Genomic DNA, 12980 nt, shown 5'->3' with positions numbered 1-12980 from the left:
GTGCAAGGTGGACATTAATTACCTCCTAAGCTATTTTCTTTATCTCCCAGTCTCCATCCCATTCCATCTGCTTCTAGTAATTTCTCTTTGGGATGTCTGGTTTACCTCCTACCCATAATCCCAGAACCCTTGCGAAGGTTGTTCGTTTTGGCCGTCTCTTTCCATGAGAAACGTGAGAGCGCCTCCTCTGGGCCCGCGTGGCTCTTTTCCTGTGCCATGATGATCCTCTTCCTCCTCATCCCGTCCACAACTCTTCCCCCAAAATTCTGTGAGGTGCGTACTTTTCTAATTTTACGGTTAAACAAAACAAAACAAAACAAAAACAAACCTGAGATTTAGATTAAGTTATTTGGCTAAAACAGAGAGCCTGTGAGCCAAAAGCTGAGACTCCAATCTAAGCGAATCGTATGGCCAGGACCTCTGCAGGCCCCGTCCGGCTCCACACGCAGGTCCTTCACAAAGCATGGAAGACGCCACGCGAGCAGCAGAAGTGGCATCCGAGCACAGTGATGACTCAGGAGGCCTCCCTGCAGCTGCTCTGTTCAGACATACTCAATGTGACCTGGAAACCGCACAGTGTCTGTCAGGCCCTCTTACTCCACCATATTTTACACAGCTATATTGTGTGATCTGAACATCTGTGTATGCGCATGCGCATGCGCGCGCGCGCACGCACGCGCACACACACACACACACACACACACACACACACACACCAGATCACACACTGAAACCAAATGTGACAGCATTAAGAGGAAGGGTCTTGGGTAGTGACTGGGTACCGGGGCTCCGACTCCCCACAGATGGAAGTCATGTTCTCAGAAAGGCCCGGGGAAGAATGTTCTCTGATTCTGCAACGTGAAGTCAGAACTAAAAGGTGCCACCTGAGGCTGCAGAGACGCTCTGGGTGAAGAGCACTGGCTGCTCTCACAGAGGACGTGGGTTTGGTTCCCAGCACCCACGTGGGTGCCCACAACCTGCTGTAACTCCAGTTCCGGGAGATCGGATGTACACATTCATACACATTAAAAATAGGTCACCTTAAAAAAACAAAGCGTGCCGGGCGTGGTGGCGCATGCCATTAATCCTAGCACTCGGGAGGCAGAGGCAGGTGGATCACTGTGAGTTTGAGGCCAGCCTGGTCTACAAATCGAGTCTAGGACAGCTAAGACTACAAGGAGAAACCCTGTCTTGAAGAAAAAAAAACCAAATAAATATAACCTAATTATACTAGTATTTAAATATAAAATAAAACTACCCAGAAGTGACCTTCCGCAGGTGCCTCTAGCATACCCACCACCCACCGTCCTCTCTACATACTCTAGGATTTATATTTCCCTCCGATTGCAGTAGACACCCTGAGGACCATCTGTGCACTTTGCCCTGCGGGTGGACATCAGATCCTGTGTCTTCTTGCTTTTCAAAGAAAATTGCTCCAACAGCTTTTCCTGTTTCTCTCTCATCACCAGTTGTCTCCTATGCACCAATTATTCTGAACAGAAAATAATCTGTTTTTTCTTGCATCTTAAAATCTCTTCTTATAACTGGGTGTGCTGGCGCACGCCTTTAATCCCAGCATTCAGGAGGCAGAGGCAGGTGGATCGCTGTGAGTTCGAGGCCAGCCTGGTCTACAAAGCGAGTCCAGGACAGCCAAGGCTACACAGAGAGACCCTGTCTGAAACAAACAAAACAAAAAACAACAAACAAACAAAACAAAACAAAAAAAAAGAAAGAAAAAAAAGAAAAAACTAAGAAAATGGCTGGAGAGATGGCTCAGAGGTTTGGCTGCTCTTCCAAAGGTCCTAAGTTCAATTCCCAGCAAACACATGGTGGCTCATAGCCATCTATAAAGTGATCTGATGCCCTCTTCTGGCCCACATGTGTACATACAGGCAGAGCACTGTATACATAATAAAAAATAAATAAACTTTAAAAAAAAATCTCTTCTTGACCTCACGTCCCAGTCTGGCTAATCATCCTATTTACTTGTTTCCATTTTTATCAAAACTCAGAAGGGTAGTTTGTAAGTTGTTTCTAATGCCACATCTCTCATTATTACGTTTCATCAGGTTTCGTGTACACCAGAGAAACTGCTTGTCAAGGCCATTCCGAGCCCAGCAGACACTTGCTAGTACTGATGTAACTTGGCCAACCAGCCACATTTGTTACTGCTGAATGTTTAACAATGCTTCCTGTCTCTACAGGGAGACACCTGCCTCTGCCTCCCAAGTGCTGGGATTAAAGGCTTGTGGTACGTCTTACTCTTTAAAAAAATGTTTGTAGTGTTGGAGATTGAACCTTGGGCCTCACATACTCTCAACAGGTGCTCCACCACGGAGCGATACTCCAGTGCACTTCCTGTGTTTTATTTAGCGGCATGTCTCACTCAGCTGTGCTAACAGGCCTGGGCTTTATGCTTCTTATGCCTAGCCTCCTGAGTAGCTGGGATTTGGTGCCCCCAAGCACGACTTCATCGTTACTTTTTATTTTATTATTTATTATTTGTTTGTTTGTTTGTTTGTTTGTTTAGACAGGGTCTTGCTGATATAGCCCAAATTTTAGGGCTCATGTGATCCTCCTGCATCGGCTCCCTGAGGGCTGCGGCCTGACCACAGGTGTGGCCCACCACTCCTTGACCCAGCCTCTTGCCCTTGGAGTCCTCCAAGGTCAGTCCCGGGCCCTCTTCTCTCCTCTGGTTTACTTACGTCTGCAGCGATTGAGGAAGTGTAGACCCCTAGACGCCACCATCACTCGTAAACTCTGAATTTCCATTTTGGGGGCCCGGTGCTCCTTACCTGCCAGGAGTTTTGGCACTCTCTCCAGACGGCACCATAGCTGATGACCCGATCCCTTCTTCAAAATTCTAGCTCAGCTATCACATTTTTCAACGACCTACTACAACATCCTCATTTAAAACGCATAGTCTGGTTTTTTTTTTCCTCAGCCCTTGTCACTTTCCGACACACTATGCAAGATACGCTTATTGCCTATAGCTCTGCACTTCTCACTAGGAGGCCAAGACTCACACAACAACTGGGGTTTTTATCAGCTTGGGTTGCGGAGTGCCTGTCCCGAATGGTGTCTAGGGACACAAGAGGCCCTAGTGCTCACACATGAGCACAGGAGAAGCCAGCGATGAAGCTCTAAACTCAGAGGGCTGTCTCCTGTGTGGAGGACACACCCCCCTGTTTTCTGCCTGCGGTGGATGTAGGTTTATCCCGGCTCCTCCTCTCTTGTGTTGTTTCTCAGTCAACGGAACCCGTCCTCAGGGGAGATGTCACATGCACCAAGTAGCCTGGGGACATCTATGGTGGCTTAGACGACACCAGATCGTCCCCTAGGCCCTTAAGCTATAGAACCCTTTTTTTTTTTGTCTGTTTTTTTGTTTTTTGAGACAGGGTCTCTCTATGTAGCCTTGGCTGTCCTAGACTTGCTTTATAGACCAGGCTGGCCTCAAACTCAGAGAGATCTGCCTGCCTCTGCCTCCTGAGTGCTGGGGTTAAAGACTTAAAAGTTACCAGGAAACTTTTCCCCCCTGAAAATTGTAGTGTAATTAAATATGCTATAAAAAAATAAATAAATAAAAGTGAGTCCAGGATAGCTAAGGTTACAGACAGAGAAACCCTGTCTCAAAAAACCAAAATAAATAAAATAAACTGCCCTGCGTCAGACTCTGGATGTTTGAGTCAACACCAGCTACCAAGTCCTGTTGAACCAGATTTCTTCTTGTCTCAAACGGATTGTTTGTTTACTCTGCCAGCCCTGGTGTTTGCAGAGACCCCAACAACCTGCTCATTAATAAAAGGCACTGTATACAGTGCTTCACCAGACGTTAGTAGCTGGAAGATGCATAGGCTTTGGCTGGAACCCTTGCTCATGCCTGCACGAGCTAGGAAACCCTGTCTGCTCCACCCCACACCCTCCCCACCTCCTGCCTACACCGGAAATCCCCAAAGAAGAGGCTCCAAGAGCTAAAATGCCCCTGCCCTAGCCTGATGTGTGGCTACCTCAGCCATTAAAAAAAAAAACATTTATTTGTTTATTATATATACAATACTCTGCCTTCATGTATACCTTCAGGCCAGAAGATGGCAGCAGATCTCACGGTAGATGGTTATGAGCCATCATGTGGGGGCTGGGAACTGAACTCAGGTCCTTTGGAAGAGCAGCCAGTGCTCTTATCCTCTGAGCCACATCATTAGCCACCATCAGTCATGTTCTTTGGGGCTGATGAACCCACCCGGGAGCAGCGCCTAATAGACCTGCTTTCGTGTGCTTTGATATGGTCTAATCTGGCCTATATCTGCGTCACCGAGAAGGGGGGGGCACTGTTACATAGTACCCGAGGGACTTCATTTTATTACAGTTCTTAGTCCTGTTACTTTTAGACTTTGATTTTTATTTCAAGCTTTGGTCTTCTGGGTTCCGGCTAATTAGTCTGCCTGGGAGGCATTTCCTAGAAATAAACGTTTCATAGCTAATTCCGCTGAACAGGATTTTATCCAGGATGCTGGCATGTTACTTCATTTGTTACCAGAACATGGTTGTTGTGCTTTCAAAGGTGCCTATAGGATTCGGCCTCAAATAGATTGAAAATGAGAACAAGACCACATTTGGCAACTCTGTAACGGCCTGGCTCTCTGCTTCACTGTTCCCTAGAATTTCTAGATAGAAACATGTTTGGTTTCCATTTCTGCTTAGAGTTAGGCCATTCCTAACTCAGAAGCTGCCACAGTGAAAAAAAATCTATAAATTAGCTTCTCAGATTGAAAATACACACTTCAACTTACAGCCCAGAACCAATAAAACTATCGTGTGTTCCACAAACCTTTCACATTAGCTCCAGAATGACAAACTGTTGTGAGATGCAAAGAACAACCTAATGTTTTGGGGCGATGTCTCTGTTCCAAACAGCAGCACTCTCTAACCCACTGTGGCCTGAACGCATTGATAGCTCCTGGGCAATGAAGATATTTCAATAACCCCTGGTACTCAGCTGCAGACATTAGCAGGCGCCATCTTTTGAGGGTCCACTGCACCTTCTTTTTGTTTGCTGCTTTGTTTTTGTTGTTGTTGTTGTTGTTGTTGTTGTTTTGAGGCACGGTCTCACTATGCAGACTGGGCTGGCCTTGAACTTACAGTGATCCACCTGCCTCTGCCTCCCAAGTCCTGGGATTAAAGACGTGTGCCACCAGGCCTGCCATCACATGCCTGATGTTTTTTACTTTGGTGTTATAATTCAAACACACACACCCACACACCCATACTTGTACATACATATGCACACACATGCACACATACATGCACACATGTGCACATACATGCACATGCACAAAGACTAAAACACCTGAGGAAAGCTTTTGTAGCTGTTTCGAGTACCTCTCATCAGGTTTTTAATATAAAATACTGACCCAATTGTTGCATTCTCTGTCAATGATTTTGTGTGTGTGTGTGTGTGTGTGTGTGTGTGTGTGTGTGTGTGTGTGTCTTTGTCAGCTTTCTGTTCGATAGTTAAATCCCTAAGATAACCAACTTACATGAAGGAAGTCTAATTTGGCTCAGTTTCAGTCCCTATGCATGTGACCCTGTTGCTTTGGGCCACGGCAACACGTTATGTCGTGTTGGTTGTGTGTGGAGAACAGTGGCCGGTTTATCTCAGGTTAGCTGGGAAGCAAAGAGAAACAAGAAAGGCTGGGGTTCAAATCAATCTCCCTCCCAAGGGCACACCTTTGATGACCTAACTTACTCCTGTCAGTCCGACCTCGTTCAAAACTCACACCACCTCACAGCAGCGTGGTGGCCGATGGAACAAGTTTTCAGAGCACAAGATCTGAGCGATATCAGTATATAAATTCTCATTTTAAAAATTGGATTAAGCCAGGCATGGTGGCGCATGCCTTTAATCCCAGCACTCAGGAGGCAAAGGCAGGCGGATCTCTGTGAGTTCGAGGTCAACCTGGTCTACAAAAGTGAGCCCAGGACAGCCAAGGCTACAGAGAGAAACTCTGTCTTGAAAAACAAAACCAAACAAAAATAACAACAAAAATTGGATTAATGACTTACCGTGTTGCAAACAGCAGGCCGCCATTTTGCTGACAGCCGGTGGTTGGCTGCATTTCTACTCTGCTATCAGCTTGACCAGTGAGGCCGTGGCTCACGCAGGGACAGCAGACGCCTAGCTCTCCATCAAAGCACTCACAGAGGTTCCTGCACGTTCCTGGCCCTGTCTGTCCTCTTTGACCTGACTCTTCTCACTCTAGCTGACTTTTAGGAGAATCCATTTTCAGTTGCGGTTGACAAAACGAACTGCTGAGGTTAGCGAGAAATTCAATCGTGAGTTCCTGAAAGTTTAGACATTCTTCTAGATTAAAAATTCTGTCAAAGGAGACAGCCTTCCATCCGTGGCCACACACTAAAAACAACCACAATGAAACATCACACACACACACACACACACACACACACACACACACATCTCAAAGCCATAGCAATCAGACACTGTGGAAAGGAGCAAGGGTAAGGCGCGTCCCACTCCTTGTGCCCTGCCTAGGATCCAGGGTCTGTGTGAGATAAAGACCTCCTGATCATCACTTTTCCTGTCAGCCTGTTCTTTCTGAAGCAGCCAGAGTTCTATCAGTCAGTGTTTCCTGGCTCCTCTTCCTGATTCTCCGTGGGTCTGTGGAGAGATGAGGAAAGGCAGCCCCTGTGTGCTGAGAAACATAGTAGCCTACACAGCATGTAAGGTAGGAGTAGGCAGACGGTAAGTTTCTGGCTGGGAGTTATCATTTTCTGCCAGTTTCATTAATTCACAGTAACATGTAGGGGAATCTGGCTAAGCAAAACTTCAATGAACAGTGACTGAAGTCAGAACTGGTATACACACAGGTGGGCAGGGGCAGGGCCGGGGGAGACACAGGCAGGTGGGCAGGGGCAGGGCTGGGGAGACACAGGCAGGTGGGCAGGGGCAGGGCTGGGGAGACACAGGCAGGCAGATGGGCAGGGGCGGGGCTGGGGAGACACAGGCAGGTGGGCAGGGGCAGGGCTGGGGGAGACAGGCAGATGGGCAGGGATGGGGCTGGGGGAGACAGGCAGATGGGCAGGGGCAGGGCTGGGGGAGACACAGGCAGGTGGGCAGGGCTGGGGGGAGACATTATCTCCCTTGATAAACACCAGGTCTGCAGACTCTTATAAAAAGCTGAAAAAGGATTCCCTACCCCAACCCTGCAACCCCCGCCAAAAGAAAAAGCCATGAAGCCTAAGAAGTGACGGCAGAACAAGGCAAAGGAATGCTACAGCATCCAAAAGACCCCATCGGGAGGCTAATTAGGCTTTCTCCTGGGCTCTGGTCCTAATGGAACAGGAAACTGAGTCCAGGACATCTGCTACCGAGCTGCGCACCGGACACTGGGCGACTTACATTTTACTAAAGGTGAGGCAGAGTCTCGCTGTATTGTTCAGGCTAACCCTGAACATCCAGGCTTCAGCAATCTTCTTGTCTTGGTTTCCTGAGTATTTGGAACAATGAACGTATCTTATGACACAATCCACCTCGATAGCTACTTAACAGCCTTAACAGGTTTTATAAGAAGCCGTTCCCGTTCTACAGACATTGTGTCTGTAAAGTGGAAGAAGAAAAACTATGCATAAATGGAAGAACACAGCTAGATGCTGAGATGGTCAATGCAAAAGTAGGGAAGACACTTCAAGATCTGGGTACCAACAAGGACTTTCCTTCTTAAAATATAAATTATTGTTTGTGTGTGCGTGTGCATGCGCCCATGCTTCAGTGCAACTCTGTGGAGATGGCGCCCTCCTTCCACCTTTTGCAGAGGATCCTGCGGCCTCCCACCGGAACCGCGGCCTCCATGGCTCGCAGGGACTGACCATCTGTGGTTGGTGAGAAAGCAGTTTGGCTCAACACGACTAAGTAGCTTGTACTGGCTCAACCTTTTGGAGTCTGACCCCGAGTAGCTTATTTTAGGCATACTTAATTACAGTGCATGGACCAAACTAGTGGCATGTACATTCTGTAACTAATGCTGTGGTCTGTATGTTCTGTAACTAATGTCGTGGTCTGTATGTTCTGTAACTAACGCCGTGGTCTGTATGTTCTGTAACTAATGCCGTGTTCTGTATGTTCTGTAACTAACGCCGTGTTCTGTACGTTCTGTAACTAATGCCGTGTTCTGTACGTTCTGTAACTAATGCCGTGGTCTGTATGTTCTGTAACTAATGCCGTGGTCTGTATGTTCTGTAACTAATGTCATGGTCTGTATGTTCTGTAACTAATGCCGTGGTCTGTATGTTCTGTATAATGCAGTCAGCTCTGAAAGACAAACACTGAATGGTTTGTCTCATTTGTGGTTCCTGGATTCTATATAGATACATAAAATCGTGTGTGTAGACACAAAAGTCAAAGCAAACTGTCTACCAGAACAAGAAAACTGACAAAAGGAGGAAGGGAAAAAAAGGAAAGGGAGTGTTTATAGCTGGGAAATACGCTGAAAGTATGTTATACACTTCACAAGACGGCCCATATGTAACAGTACCATGTATAATAAATATACACTAATTTGGACTTTTAAAAAAGAAATGCTAGAGGGTGGCAAGATGGTGTAACAAGTAAGAGCAGCTTGCCTCCAAGCCTGACAACCTGGGCTGCACCTCTAGGACCCAGAAGGCAGAAGGAGAGAGCTGACTCTTACAACATGTTCCCTGACCTCTGTGTGTGCCCCACAGCAAACACATATGCATACACACACATACACACAGACACACAGTCACAGATGCATACACACATACACAGATGCACACACACAGACACCTACAAATGCACAGATGCACACATACAGAGATGTACATACACACAGATGCACACACACAGACACATACACAGATGCACACACATACACAGATGCACACACACAGAGATGTACACATACACAGATGCGCACACATACACAGATGCATACACACAAACACATGCAGACACACACAAACAAGCACACACAGACACACACACAAGCATACATGTATATACATAATGCATGAAAATTTAAAAAGAAAGCCTAGAGATGTTAAAAATAAAAAATACCTTAATAATACAAAAATGCTACCAAAAAACTCAATCCCCATTGACAGTGAAAAGACTTGATCGTAGAAGATGAAATTGTTAATGAGGATTTACACGAGAGACTCCACAACAGAGAGAGAAAGGGCAGTAGAGAGAAAAGACAAGTGGGGCTCACAAATCAGAGAGCCCCACAAAAGGATACTTAATGTAGAGAAACTTTCTAGGTGACCAGAGGCGTCTGTGGTGCACACAGAAAGGAGGCCACATGTCACCTGGACATGGCCTGACAAGGCCTTGAAACTACAAGGTTACATGAGGTGACCCGTGAACATCACCAAAGAGATAAAAGATGTTACCTAGAAAGGGCAAAAGTACCACACTAGCCCAGGATTCTTTTGTTGCTCAATTATAGGAGATGATTCTTCAAAGCCATGTTTCTGCCATTTGAGATACAGGAGAAGCTGGCCATCAACACGACATGAAGGCCCCGCCCTTTGCACACCCCTCCCCTTGCATGCTCCGCCCCCGGCATGCCCCGCCCCCCTCTGCCCCCAGCATGACCGGCTGCAGCAACCCTCCCAACTTCCCAGGCCCAAAGCTCAGAAGTACTTTGTTTGCATGAATGTTTTTAATAGCCCACTAATTTCCCAAGGTTGCCATGTTGATTCTAATGATTCCAGTCCCTTATTCAGCTACCCAAGGACATTCCAGAAGTGCAGCTGCCCATGTCGCACTATATGACCTGACAATTTTACTAAACTCCAGCTAACCTCAGATATTGTAATTTTATCTCTATTAGTAATATGTTTGCTTTGCTGGGCGGTGGTGCTGCACGCCTTTCATCCCAGCATTTGGGAGGCAGAGGCAGGAGGATTGCTAAGAGTTTGAGGCCAGCCTGATCTATATAGAGTGAGTTCCAGGACAGCCAAGGGTACACATAAAGAGACCCTGTCTCAAATAAATAAATAAATAAATAAATAATAAATTTGCTTTATATATCTGTAGTAACTAGCACAAAAACTACTTTACTGCTTACTGAAGTTTTGACCATTTCCATTTGTTTTGATAACTTTGGGTTTTTGGTGTTTTTTTTTTTCCTAGTATTCTTTATTTAGCTGTTAGTATTCTTCTGATCCATATAAGAGGCATTTATATATGAAGAATAAAAATGTGTCGTACCTCTTAAAATATTGCTCCTCACTTTCTTTCCTACTTTTCATATTATAAAGATTTTAGTATTGCTATAAGTCAAAGAATGTATATTGCTATAACATTTTACTTGGATTATCTAGTCAACCAAAATGAACAGAAAGATTAAAATTTCTGTGGTGGCAAATAAAAATTTTAAAAATGAACCATAACAATGAGATATTTGAGCCGGACGTGGTGGCGCACACCTGTAATCCCAGCACTCGGGAGGCAGAGGCAGGCGGATCGCTGTGAGTTCGAGGCCAGCCTGGTCTACAAAGTGACTCCAGGACAGCCAAGGCTAACACAGAGAGACCTTGTCTCAAAAAACTAAAAAAAAAAAAAAAAAAAAAAAAAAAGAAAGAAAGAAACAATGAGATGTTTAATCCAGTGACACACCGTCCTCCTGTAACCAAGACCATGTTACCGACTCTAAACCCCTAACCCCCTCCACCCAGGGTGAGGCTCAGAGGGTGGCAAGGCCTTCCTAGGGGATGGGAGTGTAAATGTCGACTGTGTGTGTGTGTGTGTGTGTGTGTGTAGAAAATGTCACCACAGCTTCCTCCCCCTGGACACAGAGAGGGCTGCTATTGAGACTGGCTAACCCTGCCTTCTTGTCTGTGTATGTCGCCCACCTCCGTGAGGAGCTGTATGCGTGACCGCAGATGTAAGTAATAAACTCTCTGCTTCTGAGTGCTGTGCGTTCTGCATCGGAGCCCAGTCACCTTGAGCACGGCTTTTCTATGCGTCCGTTTCTCTTTTCCTCATTCCCTCAGTGCCCCAGTCAGATCTCTTGCTGGAGCGGTGCAAAGGACTCAGCAACAACCAGACATACTTTCTAAAAACTGTGCTCGGGAAATGCAATCATATATGTAGAAAATGACTGGTGACTTTTTAAAGAAAAAGGCCACCTTGAGCGCTGATGGTGTTGAATTCTAAGGGCAGTAAAGCCACGTGACGCTGGCGCACTACAAGCAGGCTGGGCGCTAGCACATGCTGACTCAGGCGTTTGCCCCACACAGGCAGCTCCGCAGCATCTTCTCATTTCCTGCTGGGCAATTTTTAGATTGACTTAGCTCAGTGACTATGAAAAGCACAGTTTTCCCACACACTGTGCTTGGATTGGGTTTTAATGAAATATGCTCAGAATGTAAGCTTGACTTTAAATTACAAGTGGAATCTAGTTCCAAGCAAGTGTTATCTGACTTGACTAATAATAAACCTGTACAGTTTAATGATGATCTAGGAATTAGCTTCCCAAGTGTAACTCAGCTGGGTAAGTGTGTGCCTGAGCAGGTGCATGTGGCCTGCAAGCCCCAGGGTCTTGTCTCTGTGTTGGGATGACAGATGCACATCCCCACATCTGGCTGAATTTCAATTTTTGTTAAACAGAAAAATATTTCCCCCAACTTACCCTCCATCTTTTAATTCTTTTTGTATCTGGAACATGTGCACATTCCAAACTTAAAATAGCCAAGTTATCAACGTGCATTTTATGACTTCCAGTGTTCCTGTAATGGTTGTGATCTTCGATGTCAACCTCTTGGGTCTGTAATCACCTAGACCTGGGGGTACGTCTGTAAAAATGCTTCCATGGAGGTTTAACAAAGCAGGAGAGACTGAGCCTTCTTCTTCTTCTTCTTCTTCTTCTTCTTCTTCTTCTTCTTCTTCTTCTTCTTCTTCTTCTTCTTCTTCTTCTTCTTCTTTTTGGAAGAGATCTTATTAAAAGCTATGAGACTCCATTTTGTTAGAAACAGCCTAACTCCATCCCAAAGACACCAACTCTGTGAAAATTCCCTGCCGGAGGGTCAGGCTGGCCTTATACTAAGCTACACTCTGTTGGCACCTTTGATATCTACGATGCAATGGTGTCATAATTCATACTTTGCTATCTACATACTTGGCTACACTTTGGATTTACCCTAAACACTGCCAGGCATGCTTTCAAGGTCAGCTAGGACTTCTTGTTAGCAAAATAACTTGAGCCAGAGCTGACCACTCTGTTCCACCACTCACCACCCCCTGTATGGGCTAATTCCAATTTTCGCCTTTAAATAACGTAACACAAGGACACAGTTCAGATCCCGAACTGGCCACCTCCCTGAAATAAACTTTCCTTTTAAGCTTCTGCGTCTGAAGGGTTTTCCCAGCCTCCACCCTGAACCCAACATCCCACAGGCTGTGGTCCTCAATCAAACAGGAAGGAAACAGAGCAAGCGATCTAAGAGACCCCAGCATTCCTATTGGGCAGCGGAGTTCTTCCCCTTCTCCCAACCCCAGACACGGTGTGACTGCTGCCTCCACACCTGCTGCCTTGGCTTTCTGCCCTGATGGCGAACGCCCCCTTATCACGCACCAATTAAGTGCTTCTCTTAAGCTGCTTCAGCCAGTGAAAAGGAAAGGGACAGGCGTGCACTCCCACACTTCCTGCTGAAGATCATCAATGTAACCTAGTCTTTCTCCTGTTTCAAGTTAAATAGCCACATCCGTAGAGATGACTGTTAGCTGGCCTAACAATATGCTTGCTATTTGATGTCTCCCCAGTGTTAAGTCATCTTGGGTTCCTTACACTGACATATGTTGCTTTAATGCATGACTGGTTTCGAGACAGCGTCTCTCTGTGTAGCCCTGGCTGTCCTGAACTCGCTTTGTAGACCAGGCTGGCCTCAAACTCACAGCGATCCGCCTGCCTCTGCCTCCCGAGTGCTGGGATTAAAGG

The 12980-nt window shown here is 46.1% G+C and overlaps 1 protein-coding gene; it reads right to left on the bottom strand.

Annotated features, from left to right (window-relative positions):
- LOC311584428 (protein SPO16 homolog) overlaps positions 1-12980 on the bottom strand; it is a 100574-nt gene that overhangs the window by 16414 nt on the left and 71180 nt on the right.

This window comes from Acomys minous (genome assembly GCF_964271855.1).
Source record: "Acomys minous genome assembly, chromosome: 15".
NCBI lineage: Eukaryota > Metazoa > Chordata > Mammalia > Rodentia > Muridae > Acomys > Acomys minous.
This window is presented reverse-complemented; position numbering and strand designations above follow the sequence as displayed.